Source organism: Scylla paramamosain, chromosome 48, assembly GCF_035594125.1.
Source record: "Scylla paramamosain isolate STU-SP2022 chromosome 48, ASM3559412v1, whole genome shotgun sequence".
In the NCBI taxonomy this organism is placed as follows: Eukaryota; Metazoa; Arthropoda; class Malacostraca; order Decapoda; family Portunidae; genus Scylla; species Scylla paramamosain.
The window spans coordinates 7,121,244-7,137,581 of NC_087198.1; the positions used below are offsets into that span (position 1 = coordinate 7,121,244).

Below are 16,338 nucleotides of genomic sequence, written 5' to 3' on the forward strand. Positions count from 1 at the left end.
CATTTTTTCTCTTGATTCGCCATTTTTTTTCTTATTCTTTTCTTATTCTCCCCGTATCCATTATTTTTCATTTTTTTTTTCTTTTTCTTCTTTCTCCCAATTCTCTCGGTGTGTCTGCTGCTGTCTCGTGATTGGCTGGATTGGGATGGCTTGGTGTGGATGGCTATTATTATTTGCTTGTATTTTTTGTTTATTTACTTATTTTGTTTTTTATTGTTTGTGTATGAGAGAGAGAGAGAGAGAGAGAGAGAGAGAGAGAGAGAGAGAGAGAGAGAGAGAGAGAGAGAGAGAGAGAGAGATTTAGGAAGACCACAAATTTCTCTTTCTCTCTCAATGTTTATTTAAGCTTCATTATCTTTCTTCACCGTAGTGTTTAAAAATATACGACTAGCGTTCAGATTAATTTGCTTTATTTAGTCTTCATTTATTGATTGATTTATTTATTTTGTGTTGGTGTATATATTTTTTTTTTTCAGTGTTAATTGATGAGATTATTTCTTTATAGTGTGTTTTATTTAGTTAGTTTTTGTTGTAAGTTAATTCAAAGTTGAACATTTTGACTCACCTTTGACTCACCACACTCAAGTTGTGTCCTGTATTTTTGTGTAAGCCTCATATTTTTGAGTCAAGCATTTAATATATATTCTTCACTTGTACACACACATTGAGCCTCACTACACTCACGCAGGCTGGAAGAAAATTTGGCTTGTCGATTTCGGTTCCATTCCTTGTTGTAGACACTACAAGATTCTAACATTTGTGTGTGTGTGTGTGAAGGAGACAATTGTTGGTGAGGGGCTGTGGAGAGTCACTGTGGGTTTGTAAACATACTGTGGGGGACATACTGTGGAGAGAGAGAGAGAGAGAGAGAGAGAGAGAGAGAGAGAGAGAGAGAGAGAGAGAGAGAGAGAGAGAGAGAGAGAGAGAGAGGTTATTCACTGTTCCTCATCGCAGGAGAAGTATTGTTCATAGTTGTTCATTGCAGGTGAGGGAAGACACAGTATGTTGAGGGAAGGTAGCTGCAGGAGTGAACAGCTGCACCAGTGACAGCAGCAACAGAGCCCCACGACTGCTGCTGCTCCTCTCCTCCCAGCACAGCAGCACACAGGACACATATCCATCATCTTTAAATCCCAGACACTCGTGCCTTGGTAATCTCACTGCAGCAAACCCTACATTGCTCAGGTCAACTTCCAGCTAGAGTCATAATATCTGGAGTTATTTTTCAAGATAAAGAAGGTTCAAAATATCCCCCCAAAAAAGTTATTTTTAGAGTTGAAAATCCACTCGAATTTTCTGCCTGAAGCTCTCGTTTAAAAATAACTCCCTCTTGGATCTTGTGTCCGACTCCAACTATCCTTCAAGTGAACGGGTCTTCAGTTTGTAGTGAGGCTCCCAAGCCGCCCAGATCTGTGAAGGCGAGCAGTCAGTCAGATGATGAGAGTAGACAACATCAGCAACATAGTGAGAGAAACAGTCACAATAATAGAGATAACATGAAGGCACTCAAGTATTAATGAGAAAACAAGACAGAATAATGAGAAAAGTAAAATGATGAGAGACAATAAGGCCAGTCTACAAATAATAGTGAATTTACTGTAGGAAGGGTCTGCTGCACTACTTAATGACCATTCAAGTCTAACAAATAAAGATATGTTTACATTTTGAGCTGTCATTTTATTGTACTATGATACATTTTTAACTATTTTTTTTACACCTGCCTTATAATTAGCATTGAGTAGAGTCTCACTAATACAACTTGAATATTACTCAGCCGGCAGTCTCTGCCATGGTGGAGTGTGACACTCTAAATCAGTACTGACATTTTATCATTTACATTTTATTACTTTGATTACTCAACAAAATACTGCATTGTTTTTCGTAACCTGCTGACTGGTGAAGGGACAGTGTGTGCTCCTGAACACTTGGTTCTTGCCACGTGCCACAGCACTCTGACAGCTTCCAGTGGGCCTGTCTGAGATAATGCACCACACAACATTAGGAATAGGAATAATTATTTCACTAAAACTTTAATTATCTGCAATAAAAACTTGGAATGAGTTATGCACTTTGTGAATTTAGGAATCTGGAACAATGATTGCAGTTATTTAACTACCTGCACTAAAGAGTTTGTATTAGTTATGGCGGTGTTGACAACAAGTATAAACACTCTGAGAGGCGTGACCTCCGCCGCACTGCTTCATCAGCCTTCAAGTCCCGGCAGTGAAACGGTTCGTGTGAGGAAGACTGTTTCTGGTGCTACAGTTGAAAACTGTTACTAGTGTGTGTACATATCTGTGGAAATCAAAGGATGTTTTCAATCGTACCAAACGTTATAGTCATGGAGATATCTCTCTTCCTGCACACAAAACAACTACCAGCACCTAATTATTACACACATACTCCTACACCAGCCTCGGAGACCCCATCTGGTGAGCGGACCACAATTGTCCCCGGGTCAGACTGCTCTTCTGGTAACGACCCTAAATGTCTTGATACCCCTCTCAGTTTTTCTTCATAAACTTCTGCAACATTCGCGTTCAATCTGTAGAACACTGCCTCTCCTCTATTAAGCTTCATCATCCTTTCGTCACTAAAACTCAGATGTCTGAGGCAACTGATAGTAGCCCCTTTTCTGTTTCCTCCCACTTTCTCTATCCTCATTTTCGATCCAAAGCTGGATGCTGTGTTCATGTGCGCAATGACTTAACCTGCTTTCCACTCTCTTGAATCTTCTGAGTTTTCCACCACCTGGGTACGACAACAGAGTCACACTCAAACTAAATTTATCTGTGCTGTATACCTCTCAAATAACTCTTCTGACTATGAAAAATTCTTTGACTACTTAACTTCCAAAGTGGAGCACATTGACTCTCTTCCCTTTTGCAGAGATCTTAATTCTTGGAGACTGACTTCAATGTTCACCACCAACTTTGGCTTTCCTCTCCCGTCACTGACCATCCTGGTAAACTAGCCTTAGACTTTGCTATTCTCCACGACCTAAAGCAATTGGTGCAACACCTTACTCGTATTCCTGACGTCTTGAAGATAGGCCCAACATTCTTGACCTTTTCCTGACCTCTAATCCTTCTGCTTATGCTGTCACCCTTTCTTCTCCGTTGGGCTCCTCCGATCACAGTCTCATATCTGTATCTTGTCCCATTTTTTATATATGTAATGTTTTTATATATATATATATATATATATATATATATATATATATATATATATATATATATATATATATATATATATATATATATATATATATATATATATATATATATATCCCCTAATGTAATGAGGTCATCTGTTATGAAATTTCACGGTTTCGCCCGCTGCGAGACATGACTTTTTTTTTTTTTTTCTTTCTGGCGTACCCGTTCTTCTTCAGTCTCCTATGAATATGTACGGTTCTTTTGCTGCGTACAACATTAGAGAGTACGTAATTTTAGGTCTAACTATTTTTTTCAAATTTATATACGAAAAATAAGATAAATATTTTTCCGTAAATCTAGGAAATAGTCAATGTGTCTGCATTAGATATCTTTTGCATTAATATTTTATTTATTTCAAACAGTTAAACACTGGTTTTGATCTAAAAGTCGAAATATAACAAAAAATTGTTTTCACCCGCCTTCCCCCCTCCCCCCCCGGGTAATTAAGGGTGAAATCATGAATTACTTTAGGCCTATGTACAAAACCAATCGTAGTAACTAAATTAATCTATATCTGTTTTTCAACATATTGTGATGTATATATCATGTGAATTTCAAGTCCTTAGCTGCAATAGGTGTATTATAGTAACCCCTTAAACTTTGACATAACTTAAAATGGCGGATTTTGGCATATAAAAATGATCTCCGTTGTTATTGGTGTTACACACAGATGGGCCATTGCGGCTTATCAAGCTGTGAGAGGCGAACAAAGTCTGCTGTCGTCATTTTTGTTTGTAACTGATTTTGATTTCTGACAAATATTTGAAAGTAAATATTTGACAGAGTTTTCTTTTTCTTTTTCATTGAAAAAAAAAACTTATCGTACAAAAAAAAAAAGATAGCAGACATTCTTCTTGCAACCTTCCTGATCAAAATATTTTTTAAATGAATTGGTCAATAAATGAGGGAGGAGAGGCGAGTTGAACACAGGCAATTTAAAATGGGATTAGCGATCCTTCAACCCCCTCAAGTGGATGAATAAAGGTGATTAGTTACTTTGATGTGTAAAGACTGTAATTTGTAAAGATGAGAATAAATGAGAATAAAATATTTCTATGACCTTGTGTCCAGCCAATGTTTGTAGGTTTAAGGTGAAACCACGAGGTGAGGTGACATTAGTATTGCCAAGTGTCTTTGTAAGGTACTCACACCAAAGTTTTCATTTGCTTCAATCAATCAAAATCTGGTGATTAAATAGGCACGCCTTCCTTTCACTCTGGAATGCACACCTTTATATATTGTGCTGCATTCACACTCACATATTTCAATACAAGTAAATAAAATTAATAATAATCACAACAAAAAACAAAAAGTGACCAATAAAAAAAATAAAATAAAACAACAAACACAGGTGTGAAGAGCTCTTCTCCGTTAACCTCCAAGATAACCTCAGAACTGGTCTTCAGGAAAAAAAAATAAAATAAGTAAATAAAGATAAATACTATCACTCTCACGTAGAGGACAGCGTTACACCTCAAAAATAAAAAATAAAAAAAATAGCATCAGACCGAGGAGGGTTCCTATCTACAGCAAGTGATCCCTAAACAAACTAGCTAGCTAACCACAACCAAGGACCCCAGAAGTGCTTATCTGGGTTCTTGTGGCTGGATGGTGTCCGGGTAGCAGTCTGGGGCAGGTGAGGTGGATGGCTGAGTGTAGGCGACCACGTGGCTATGTCTGGTGTCCTCCACGACCTTGTGGAGCTGTATGGGGTCACCTCGCCACTTCCGGGATGACTTGGGATAGTTATCTCGTCACCTACCAACCCACTTCTGGTTCTTCATCACCATTGTTAGAGGTAGTTCATGGGTCACCTGCAATAGTAGTAGTAGTAGTAGTAGTAGTAGCAGTAAAAGTAGTAGTAGTACTGGTGGTAGTGGTGGTAGTAGTAGTAGTAGCAGTGGTAGTGGTAGTAGTAGTGGTGGTGGTGGTGGTGGTTGTTGTTGTGGTGGTGGTGGTGGTGGTGGTGGCGGTGGTTGTGGTGGTGTTGGTGGTGTTGGTTGTGGTGCTGGTAGTAGTAGTGGTAGTGGTGATGGTGGTAGTAGCAGTGGTAGTGGTAGTAGTGGTGGTGGTGGCGGTGGTAGTAGTGGTGACGGTGGTAGTAGTAGTGGTGGTGGTAGTGTCGGTGGTAGTAGTGGAGGCGGTGGTAGTAGTGGTGGTTGTGGCGGTGGTAGTAGTGGTGGTGGTGGTATTCGTGGTGGTGGTGGTGGTGGTAGTAGTAGTAGTAGTAGTGGTGGTGGTGGTGGTGGTGGTGGTGATAGTAGTAGTAGTAGTAGTAGTAGTAGTGGTGGTGGTGGTGGTGGTGGTGGTGGTGGTGGTGGTGGTGGTGGTGGTAGTAGATGTGTTAGTAGTAGTAGTAGTAGTAGTAGTAGTAGTTGTTGTAGTAGTAGTAGTTGTTGTAGTAGTAGAAGTAGTAGTAGTAGTACGAGTAGTAGTAGTACGATTAGTAGTAGTAGTAGTACGATTAGTAGTAGTAGTACGAGTAGTAGTAGTAGTAGTAGTAGTAGTAGTAGTAGTAGTAGTAGTAGTAGTAGATTAAACAAAATAGAAAAAAAAAGAAACCGACAGACAAACCGGGAGAGAGAGAGGGAGGGAGGGGGACTATTGTAGCCCCCTCCCTCTCTTTCTCTCTCTCTCTGGGAGGTAAGAGAACACCGTTTTCTTGTTGAATTGCAAGGTCACTCTAGAAGAGAGGGAAAAAGATGCAGAGGGCGCTGTCAAATCTTTAGTGTGAATGAAGGACGGGGAAGTGCAGCTTGAGAAGGTAGGAGTGTGAAGAGTGTATGTGATCAGTGTGATGGGAAGGTACATGGATGCCTCCTATGTTTTGAAAGAAAGCAGTCTCTCCATCAATAGTGACCTTCACACATTTGCTGCAATCATTTCTTGAGTCACTGTTTTTCACTACACAAGGAATGAAGAAGCTGTTTATATGAATGTTGAAGGATAAAGCCTTTTCTTTGTGCAGCTGCAAACAGGACACAGGCTTTCATTTGTTACAGGAAAAGTTCTCCTTTGTGCAAGAAATGATAGTAATGATTTCAATAAGAGTAGGTAAAAATGTTATGTTGTTTTGCAATCACAGATTTGCTTTATAATAAAACAATATATAGATGACAGTTGTTAAGGATACTACATCTATATGTTGAGCCGTGACTGAGACAAGTTTTATTATTAACATTTAGAGTTCCACCTTTGTATTTTGACCAGTTACAATGTCACTTCACAAAAGATACTCTTTCATTTTTTTACCATTATTATATTTGCCTCATTAAAAATTATGATAATTAATAATCAAGATTTGTTTAAAAGATTTGCGTTTCATTTTTGCCCGTTATTTAATGGAATTCATTGTTAAAAAAAAAAAGGAAGAAAAGTGATAAATGTTGGGCCAGTGGTACACACGGCAACTTTGAATAGTCTGAAATGTAACGGCGGTGGTGCGTGTGGCGCCTGACGTGTTAAATATTGACTGATTTTACTTAATATAACACCATTTTTTTTTTATATAACTCTCTCCACCGTAGTCTTTCTAACGTCCAAAACCGTCACCTACCCACTCCCCTCTCACTCTCTCACTCCCTCCCAATGTCCCTAGAAGTTACAACCTTCAGTTCTCTCCACCCTAATCTTTCTCCAGTTCAAATCCGTCACCTACCTACTCCCCTCTCACTCTCACTCTCACCTTGGCCTCGTACAGGTCGTCCACTTAGGGCGTAATGTTCTTGAGTTGTTCTTCACAGTCCTCTCAAGTTCTCTCAGTGAGACTTTGAGTTTTGCTTCATATTCTACTTGTAACTTCCTATCAAGCTCACCTATCTCCAGGTGTTTGCGCTTCTTCGTTTCTGTCACCTACTGCTCCAACACTTGCAGTGGTAGGAGTAGTAGTAGTAGTAGTGGTAGTAGTGGTAGAGGGTGGGTGCAGCATAATTGCTGGCTCACAAAAACACAAAATTATCTCATCGTTTCATTACACTTTCTTATTCGTTTTTGTTTCAGCGGTGCATTTTTACCGCAAATTTTCTTTTCATCTGTATTTTCTTGCTTTTCTCTCACTTTCCATTTGTTTTGTTTAACTTGCTTTCTCCTTCGTCTTACTCTGGCCACCATTCTCTCTCTATCTCTCTCTCTCTCTCTCTCTCTCTCTCTCTCTCTCTCTCTCTCTCTCTCTCTCTCTCTCTCTCTCTCTCTCTCTCTCTCTCTCTCTCTCTCTCTCTCTCTCTCTCTCTCTCTCTCTCTCTCTCTCTCTCTCTCTCTCTCTCAGTAGAGAAAGGTAAAGGGATTTTTTTTTTTTTATGTGTGTGTGTGTGTGTGTTGGGGTACATGGTCTCAGTTTGTCAATGGAATGAATGGAATAAGTTTTCATGTCGGCTTGACGTGGAGGAAAATTGTGTTAACTTAATTATATATATATATATATATATATATATATATATATATATATATATATATATATATATATATATATATATATATATATATATATATATATATATATATGTATATATATAATAAAGTAAGCACAATTTTTGTCCACGTGAAAAATAAAATAAATGATAAACGACCCATTACAAAGCCTCATTACTTAAACTCAGAAATCACAATGGACAGAAATGGTCTTTACGACGCCAGTACTTCACTCAGGTGTTAAACACCAGTGCCGCATCACTTTTCTCTCGCTTTCTTTTCTACACTACCAGCGTGACGCCCTCCACGCCCCTGCCACCCACGCCAACCACTTCACAAACTTTAGAAAAACTGACTCAGAACACAACTGCACTCGTCTGCAGAGAGAGAGCGAGAGAGAGAGAGAGAGAGAGAGAGAGAGAGAGAGAGAGAGAGAGAGAGAGAGAGAGAGAGAGAGAGAGAGAGAGAGAGAGAGAGAGAGAGAGAGAGAGAGAGAGAGAGAGAGGGGGGGGGGATGTAGGGAAAAGAACCGTATGGGAAGGGATGAGAGAGGAATGGGGGTGAAAGTAGATGAGATGGTTGAGGGTGAGTGAATATCAGAGGGACAGGAGTGAGGAAGGAGAGGAAGAGTGAATGATGGAAGAATAAGAATAAAAGGATGAATGAGGGATGAGAGAGAGACTTGAGGAAACAATGGGAGTGAGTCAGGATGAATGGTTGAGAGAGGGAGGGAAGCAGTACGTGAAGGATGAGGCTGAGAGGATAGCCGGCTAAATCCAGAGACAGAGAGAGAGAGAGAGAGAGAGAGAGAGAGAGAGAGAGAGAGAGAGAGAGAGGGGGGGGGGCGATGAATTGAGGGCAGGGAAAGAACGGGGGAGCGAAGGGTCAGCCAGAGATGTGCGCTTGGGATAGTGAAGGTGGTGGTAACAGGCAGCCCTCACAGCCCCTGCCACCACCACCAACCACCACCTTCCATCACCAATTGTTACCTTCAAGCTGCCATCGCATACGTCCTGCCTTCATTCCTTATTACGTTACAGGTATGACACCTGAATACTACTAATGGCGCCACCACCACCACCACCACCACACCTGTCCATAAAACCAATATTTCCCTTTCATGTATTTTGTCTACGTAATGAAGCGGCGGAGGGAAGCATCACGTAGACAGACAGACACAGATTGCTCTCTCCACCAGTCCTCCATCAACTGACTGACTGACTGACTGACTGACTGTGTGACTGAAAGACGGACAGACAGACAGATTGCTCTCTCCACCAGTCATCCATCAACAGACTGACTGACTGACTGTGTGATTGAAAGACGGACAGACAGACACATATTGGTCTCTCCACCATTCCTTCATCAACTGACTCACTGACTGACTGTATGATTGAAAGACGGACAGACAGACAGACTGCTCTCTCCAGAAGTCATCCAACAACAGATTGACTGATTGATTGAAAGACGGACAGACAGACACATATTGGTCTCTCCACCATTCCTTCATCAACAGACTGACTGACTGACTGAAAGACAGACAGACAGACAGGTGGTGTACTCATATTTATCTGCTCAGCTTCTCAACTTACTTAACTGCAGCCTCAGTCATATAACTTTCATCATCAGAGTCAGGAAAGTTAAAATATTAGTTCATTTGCTGTCAATCTCTCTCTCTCTCTCTCTCTCTCTCTCTCTCTCTCTCTCTCTCTCTCTCTCTCTCTCTCTCTCTCTCTCTCTCTCTCTCTCTCTCTCTCTCTCTCTCGCACACACACTAACGTCACATCACACAGGTCATTGTATAGATGAAATTGTTTATACACATTTCCTAATAGAATTAGTTTTCTATTGTAAGTTTACATAAATAGTCCAATAATAGTAATCAAAACCACAGATTACTACCTTTCATTACGTGTGGAGCTTCAATCTCAAATAAAAACCATTATACATTGACTCAAATAAGGCAACACTAACCTGGGACACGAGGAGCAGGGGAGGACAGGCAGGGAAAAGCGGGGAGAGGGTGGCGGGCAGGCTAGGAAGGGAGCGGGGAGGAAGGGAAGGGGAGAGAAGGCCTGAAACAGGGAGGTGAAACAAGCGAACGAGTGACTGCAATTTGCTGATTATAGGAGTACACACACACACACACACACACTCTCTCTCTCTCTCTCTCTCTCTCTCTCTCTCTCTCTCTCTCTCTCTCTCTCTCTCTCTCTCTCTCTCTCATCCCTGATAATCGTATCACCGCCACCACCACCACTTCCACTCCGTCCGATAAACACCTTTTTACACCACCACCAACACCAATTAGCCCGCTCCGACTACGACCACCGCCACCTACCACCTCCACCACCACCACCATCGCAATCCTCAACCACACCCAACAACCACAACATCGTTGCGTCCGCTGCACCCACCACTGTCACACAACCACCACCATCCCCAACAACCACAACCACCTTTAACATAAGCCAGTCACGTTCACCATCACTACCAACACCCTCTACAACAATTCCAACCATACCAAACACCACCACAACCACCACCTCAACCCAGTCACGTCCGCCATAGCCACCTCCACCTCCCCCTTCCACCATCCTACTCTCCACATCTCTCTTCCACTATCCACTCCTCCCTATCCACCACCAGGCCATACTCACATCCACCTCTCCCTCCACACCGCTGTCCACCACAGCATGGCCACCAGGGACAGACGCAACACTGCTTCACCGCCGTAACACAACCGGGGACTCGTCACGTCAGCGGGCGCAGGGCGAATGGCTGAGGAGACGGCGAGGAGAGAGTATCACGTGACTTGAATACTTGGCGCTGATTGGTGAAGGCTGTGCTGAGGTAATTGTCACTAAGAACGGAGCCACTTTCGCAATACTACTTGTAATGATACAAAATAATAGAATCACGGTTATTATTACCAGTAGAAGACACTTACCAATACACTGTGAGGCAAGAAGTTATGACAAATGAAGGATACGTGAGCTTTACGAAGAATACGAAAGAAAACGGAAAAATAGAACGCTCTGATTGGCAGATGGGAAGCAGACCACCACCACAGCTCTCGTATTTATTGAGGCTTATATAGACTTGAAATAGCGACTTGAGACTAATGAAATAACGTAATACATGTAGTGCGGGTGTTTTCATCAATGACAGACAGACTAATGCTACAAGATAAGAAAAAAAAAAAGATACATTACAGTCACTGGGGGAATGTAGCAAGGCAGTCTTAGGTATCATGAATGCACTTATTTTTTTCATGAAGCAAGGTTATGTGCCTGTATTCTGAAAGGCTTTGCTCTCTCACCAGACTATTTCCAAAGGCCACAGAAATAATTACCCGGGTTTTCAAGACTGGTTCTCCTGTTGATGCTGTAGAGACCTTACCACTGTAACTAGAACCATAGAAACACTCTTAAAACTCGTGTAATTTCATTTACAGCCTATTAAAAGTAGTCGGGATGCGGGCAGAAATGTTTCACGATACAGTGTATCGTGAAACATTTCTTTTGGCACTTTTGTTAGAAATACAGGCAGGGAATCTGCTTCATTAATTAGGGAGCCGTCTTTACACACAGACTGACACACTGTGTGTTACGTGTTCACTGTCAATCTATTCACTTCTACTAACAGTTTCCGAGCTCCAAGCAATCAGCAGCTATTACTAAAAAGAATAAAGTAAATAAAGAACTGTTGGGGATGAGTCACTGTACACAAATGAGCGCCTATAAAGTAGCAGATGATAAAAAGAAAAATGATCTGACAGTGAAAGGATTAAGCACTTAGGAGGCGCAGGTGCGAGGCGTTTACTATATATATAACACCTCGACTTTCCCATGACTCGGTGACAAAGAGGAGCAGTCAGGCGGGTGGGCTGAAGGCGGCCACAGCCACAGCTGACCACCTCGCCGCACCCTCCGCCTCATTCCAGGTTAGACGAGTGTTGTCTGTCGCACTGTGTATCTTTTCGTGGTGACGTCACGGGCGGCGGCGCAACAAGGGGATGATTCCCCGGCAGGTATTGGCCGTTATCGTGTTTTCACGGAGCTGCAACAATATATATATATATATATATATATATATATATATATATATATATATATATATATATATATATATATATATATATATATATATATATATATATATATATATATATATATATATATATATATATATATATATATATATATATATGTATGTATGTATATATATATATATATATATATATATATATATATATATATATATATATATATATATATATATATATATATATATATATATTAAGGACGTGGAGTAATTATATAATGCAAGGGAATGATCTCTAACAATTTCCAGAGGATGGTTGATAAGAATGCACCTGTGCTTCTGAAAGTATTGGTTTTCATATTAATATTGAACATTATTAGTATTTTTTTCATTGAGTTGTACTTTACTATGACATTGATTTCTTTTACCATTGTTAATATATTTTGTAATTATTGTGTGTGTCAATTGTTTCTTATAAGATGTATATGCCTCCGGATGAAAAAAAGTCAATATTATCGTCATTACTTTTGTTTTTCATCATCTTACTCTTATTATTATTATTATTATTATTATTATTATTATTATTATTATTATTATTATTATTATTATTATCATTATTATTATTATTATTATTATTATTATTATTATTATTATTTTTATTAATATGTTTACGAGACTGTTCGTTTACAGCAGGGCCTAAGAGTGTGTGATGCGGCCTGGTATATAGTCAGATAAATTAAATATAGCCAGACTATTACTATTATTATTATCATTGCTACTACTACTACTACTACTACTACTGGTACTACTACTACTACTTCCATCATTGTTTGTCGTAGCGTGTACTTCCTTCCTCATCATTAGAGACACCTACGGAACAACAGGAAGACAGCCAAGGAAGACCCGAGTGTTGAGCCAAACGCGATCAAGCGAAGGGGAAAGAAGAGCAAGACGTGTGTGTTTATTAATGCCACTTGTCAATATTCGCTGCTTCATGGTCTGCTGCCACTCTTCCCTCTCATCTCATCTCATACGGGATTCTCCAAGGATATTAGCACTTTCCTGCTCCAAGATGATAATTTGACACTTGTGCTCAGTGTTAATCCGTATCTCTCTCTCTCTCTCTCTCTCTCTCTCTCTCTCTCTCTCTCTCTCTCTCTCTCTCTCTCTCTCTCTCTCTCTCTCTCTCTCTCTCTCTCTCTCTCTCTCTCTCTCTCTCTCTCTCTCTCTCTCTCTCTCTGCGATACACTTAAAGAGGGAGTTGGTTGTGTTTAGCCATAAAGTATATCAATGTACTTTATCCTTTGATTTTTTTTTTTTTTTGTAGTATATCGGTATAAATATAATACAGGTCTTCAGATAGTGTGCTTCATCTTTATTTTTTTTTATGTGTATTTTCTTTGGTGCGTTTACTTTTTATTTATTTTTTAAGTCTAAGATTGTGAATGATTGAACAGTATCGAACAAAGGCGTCTGTGTTGAGTCTTGTTATGGTACAGTGCTAAACCCTTCCCAGTCTTTCCCATTGTTTCTCCTCGATTCTCCTTCATTCATCTTCTCTCCCTTCCTCTTGTTCTCCTGTAGTGCTCCTTGTGATTAGCTATCGAGCGCTGACGCACACTAGCAAATTTTCAACCTTTTTTTTCTGTCCTTGGCCATCATTGTTGCTGCCGCCATCACCGCCACCAGCACCACCACCACAACCACCACCACCAACACCTACTCTGTCAAAGTAAATGCCAATTCATCAGTTTGCTAGACCTGTTTGCATTACTACATCCGCTACCCAACCCCCCCCCCCCCCCAAAAAAAAAGGCAACACCGCCTCTGAAGCCTTAGTATATTACATTATCATTATCACTATCATCATCATCAGCAGCAGCAGCAGCAATAACAGCAACGACAACATGTGCAGATACAATACAATACGTAGGCAACTAGTGTTGCTTAAAAAAAAAAATCCTACACCTATATTCTCCCCACCGTCACTCTCCACGCCTTTCTCCGTCAACACAGAACACTGTCCGTACACTTGTATATCTGAAAGCCCTTTGGATTCATATTTGCTTTTTTTTTTTTTTACATTATAATGGTGCGTCCTGAGGCGTGGTGGCGTGAAGGGCGGCGGCGGCACGAGGTAATTTCACGGCAGGTATTGGCTGTTATCGAATTTGCACTGAGCGTCCCTGGCTGGTGGTTTGTTTTCGATGTAACTGTTTGCCTTTGCTAGTGTTTCAGCCTGAAGTGAACCAGTGATGTGATGAAAACCTTCCACTCTTTAACTAACGTTGCTTTCATTCTTCTATGCTTTTTTTATACGTGTCTTTATTCTATCAACTTTCAGAACTCTCTCCATGGAGTGAAGACACCAACACTGACCAGCCGCCAGTTACCAGCCACGACAAACTCCTTATCTTTCTTCCATCACGGAAATATCCCATTTTTTTTTCCACCTTTAAAGATTTTTCATCTGACTTGCACCACCAAAAACTTTCCCATTAATCTTTTCCCGTCAACAGTTTACCATCACCGAGTTTCTCCGGCTTTCAAAACCCCGGCATTTCTTGGCACTGGTCTTCACACTGTCCACACACTTCAGGCGCCCTTCCCTCCACGCCTGACTACTCTGTCACATGTAAATATAAGGTCCCTTGATAAACAAGTTACATTTAAGATCATGATCTCGAATCGTGATGAATAACCAGGAAAGGTCGCTTGTTGCTCGCCGTTTCCTATTTACCAAGAGATTACGAGATTCGGTAAAATTAATGCAGAACTTTCCAGTCTGCAAGTCTGTAATCCTGCAGGGCTGCAACAGGTGCCCCAGGGGAGGCGGGGGAACAGACTCTCGTTTTCTTTGCCTGCCGTGCTGGAGAGGGAGGCAAGCGGGCACGTCTCTATTAACATGTCAAATTCTTGAGTGTAAGCGACGTGAGGAAATGCATCGATTTGAGTTAACGTTTACGCACACACACACACACACACACACACAGACACGCACACACACACACACACACACACACACACACACACACACACACACACACACACACACAGACACACCTGGAACGTAAACCGGGTAAAATCTGTAGGAGGCAGTCACCACACCACGCGTCACCTCAGCGCCAACCATTGCACCGAGGTAAGTGGCCCCGCATCCACTCACTCTCTTCTTCCTTTAATTTGCTTCTGCCGAAAGTGTTCTTTGCTTTGTGAAACTTTATCGTTCGCACACTCCTTCATGTTCTTTTCACAAAAACGTAGAACTGGTGATACAAAAATATCGAGTTTGAGAAACAGAAATTACAGTCACTAGAAATACTGTGCGCGTCTCCCATGATTTCCATCTCTCTCGACACGTTGCATTCTTTCAATAATATTTTCAGAAGCTTTCCTTATTTTATGATGATGATGATGATGATGATGATGATGATGATGATGACGCAGTTTTCATCAGCTTTACTCCCGATCTTCCACAACAGAAAGTTTCATTATACAATGGTTCTTTCATATTTTTCGATATTTTTACTTCCTGGAACACTGTGTTCTCTAGCCACACTTGTACTAATATTTTCCATCCTAGTTTTTCACACTATTGACCCGACCTTCCATTGGTAATCAAGAACACAGTGTCTCATGTTCATCATTGTCACGAAGGACCGGCATATTATAGTTTAAAGCGTTTAAATCACCATGATTTAACTGTGAACCATCAGCGACATTATGTTGGTCCAAACACTACACCAAACACTCACACAACTGAAACAATCTGGCTACACTCAAAAGTTTGCATTTCGGAAAAAGAAAAAAAAAATGAGTGAAAGAAAAAAAAAAACTCTGAGGATCTATTCCTTATTTTTTAAAGAGTATAAATAGCAGCTATCAAAAAAAAAAAAAAAAAAAGTAGGTCTACAGATGACAGTTCGTGTACAAAGCATGCAAAAACGTCCACTCATCCAGAAATGTATTTAATCTTGTAAAGTTCTCCATTAAGCAGGCACACCATTGGATTACTGTCTAGTCACACACGAACATGCGCATATTCACGGGCAGCAAACACGCAAGGTACACTCAAATACTCCGGAGCAAAGCTGCCTCATCTTGTTTCATTGATCAGCCCAGTCTTGCACACTGTCAAGCCAAAACCATTTTTCATTTACCATCGATGATTTTATATTCAGATCAAAATTTAAATGACGTTTGAGAACTTTCGGCCAAAATTCGTTGAAGGACGTGACGGCCTTAAGCGCCGCACGGGGGGTAGAAGGTGGCTGTCGGGTTTCAATAGTAGTCAATAGTCAAGTTTCAATAGTAGTCGTCCACTTGCAACGCCTCGCACTAGGCAAGGGGTCGCCAGAAGCAAGAGATCAATGTTTGCCGTTCACCAGATGTTTCCCGGAGGGGGGAGTCTTAATGGGGAGTAAGGGCTCTTTCCATAGTCTGGTGGAGGGTGTGTACGGGTCCTTTGATTATGATGACGCCGAGCTGAACAACTCGCCATGAACGAGGACACGCCGTGCACCATGCACCAGACACTGGCAGCACGAGGGGTCCTTTAGGGGAGAAAAGGCTCACGTCATGACAGTGGTTGGGGAGTGGTGTGTGGTGGGTCATTGCTCATGGCGACCTGTGTGAGGCGCGGCAAGGTTGCATCGTCACTGCCCTC

The 16,338-nt window shown here is 41.0% G+C and overlaps 1 long non-coding RNA gene across 9 annotated transcripts in view; it reads right to left on the bottom strand.

Annotated features, from left to right (window-relative positions):
- Window positions 1–245: 245 nt before the first annotated feature.
- LOC135095317 (uncharacterized) overlaps window positions 246–16,338 on the bottom strand; it is a 92,626-nt gene continuing 76,533 nt past the window's right edge. For 7 of the 9 annotated variants that reach the window (XR_010264267.1, XR_010264270.1, XR_010264268.1 and 4 more), the window contains 4 exons: window positions 10,286–11,687; window positions 9,600–9,700; window positions 1,887–5,032; window positions 246–1,410 (listed from right to left, as the gene is read on the bottom strand). This is a non-coding gene — a long non-coding RNA (uncharacterized LOC135095317). The other 2 variants (XR_010264269.1, XR_010264264.1) reach the window with 2 other exon arrangements.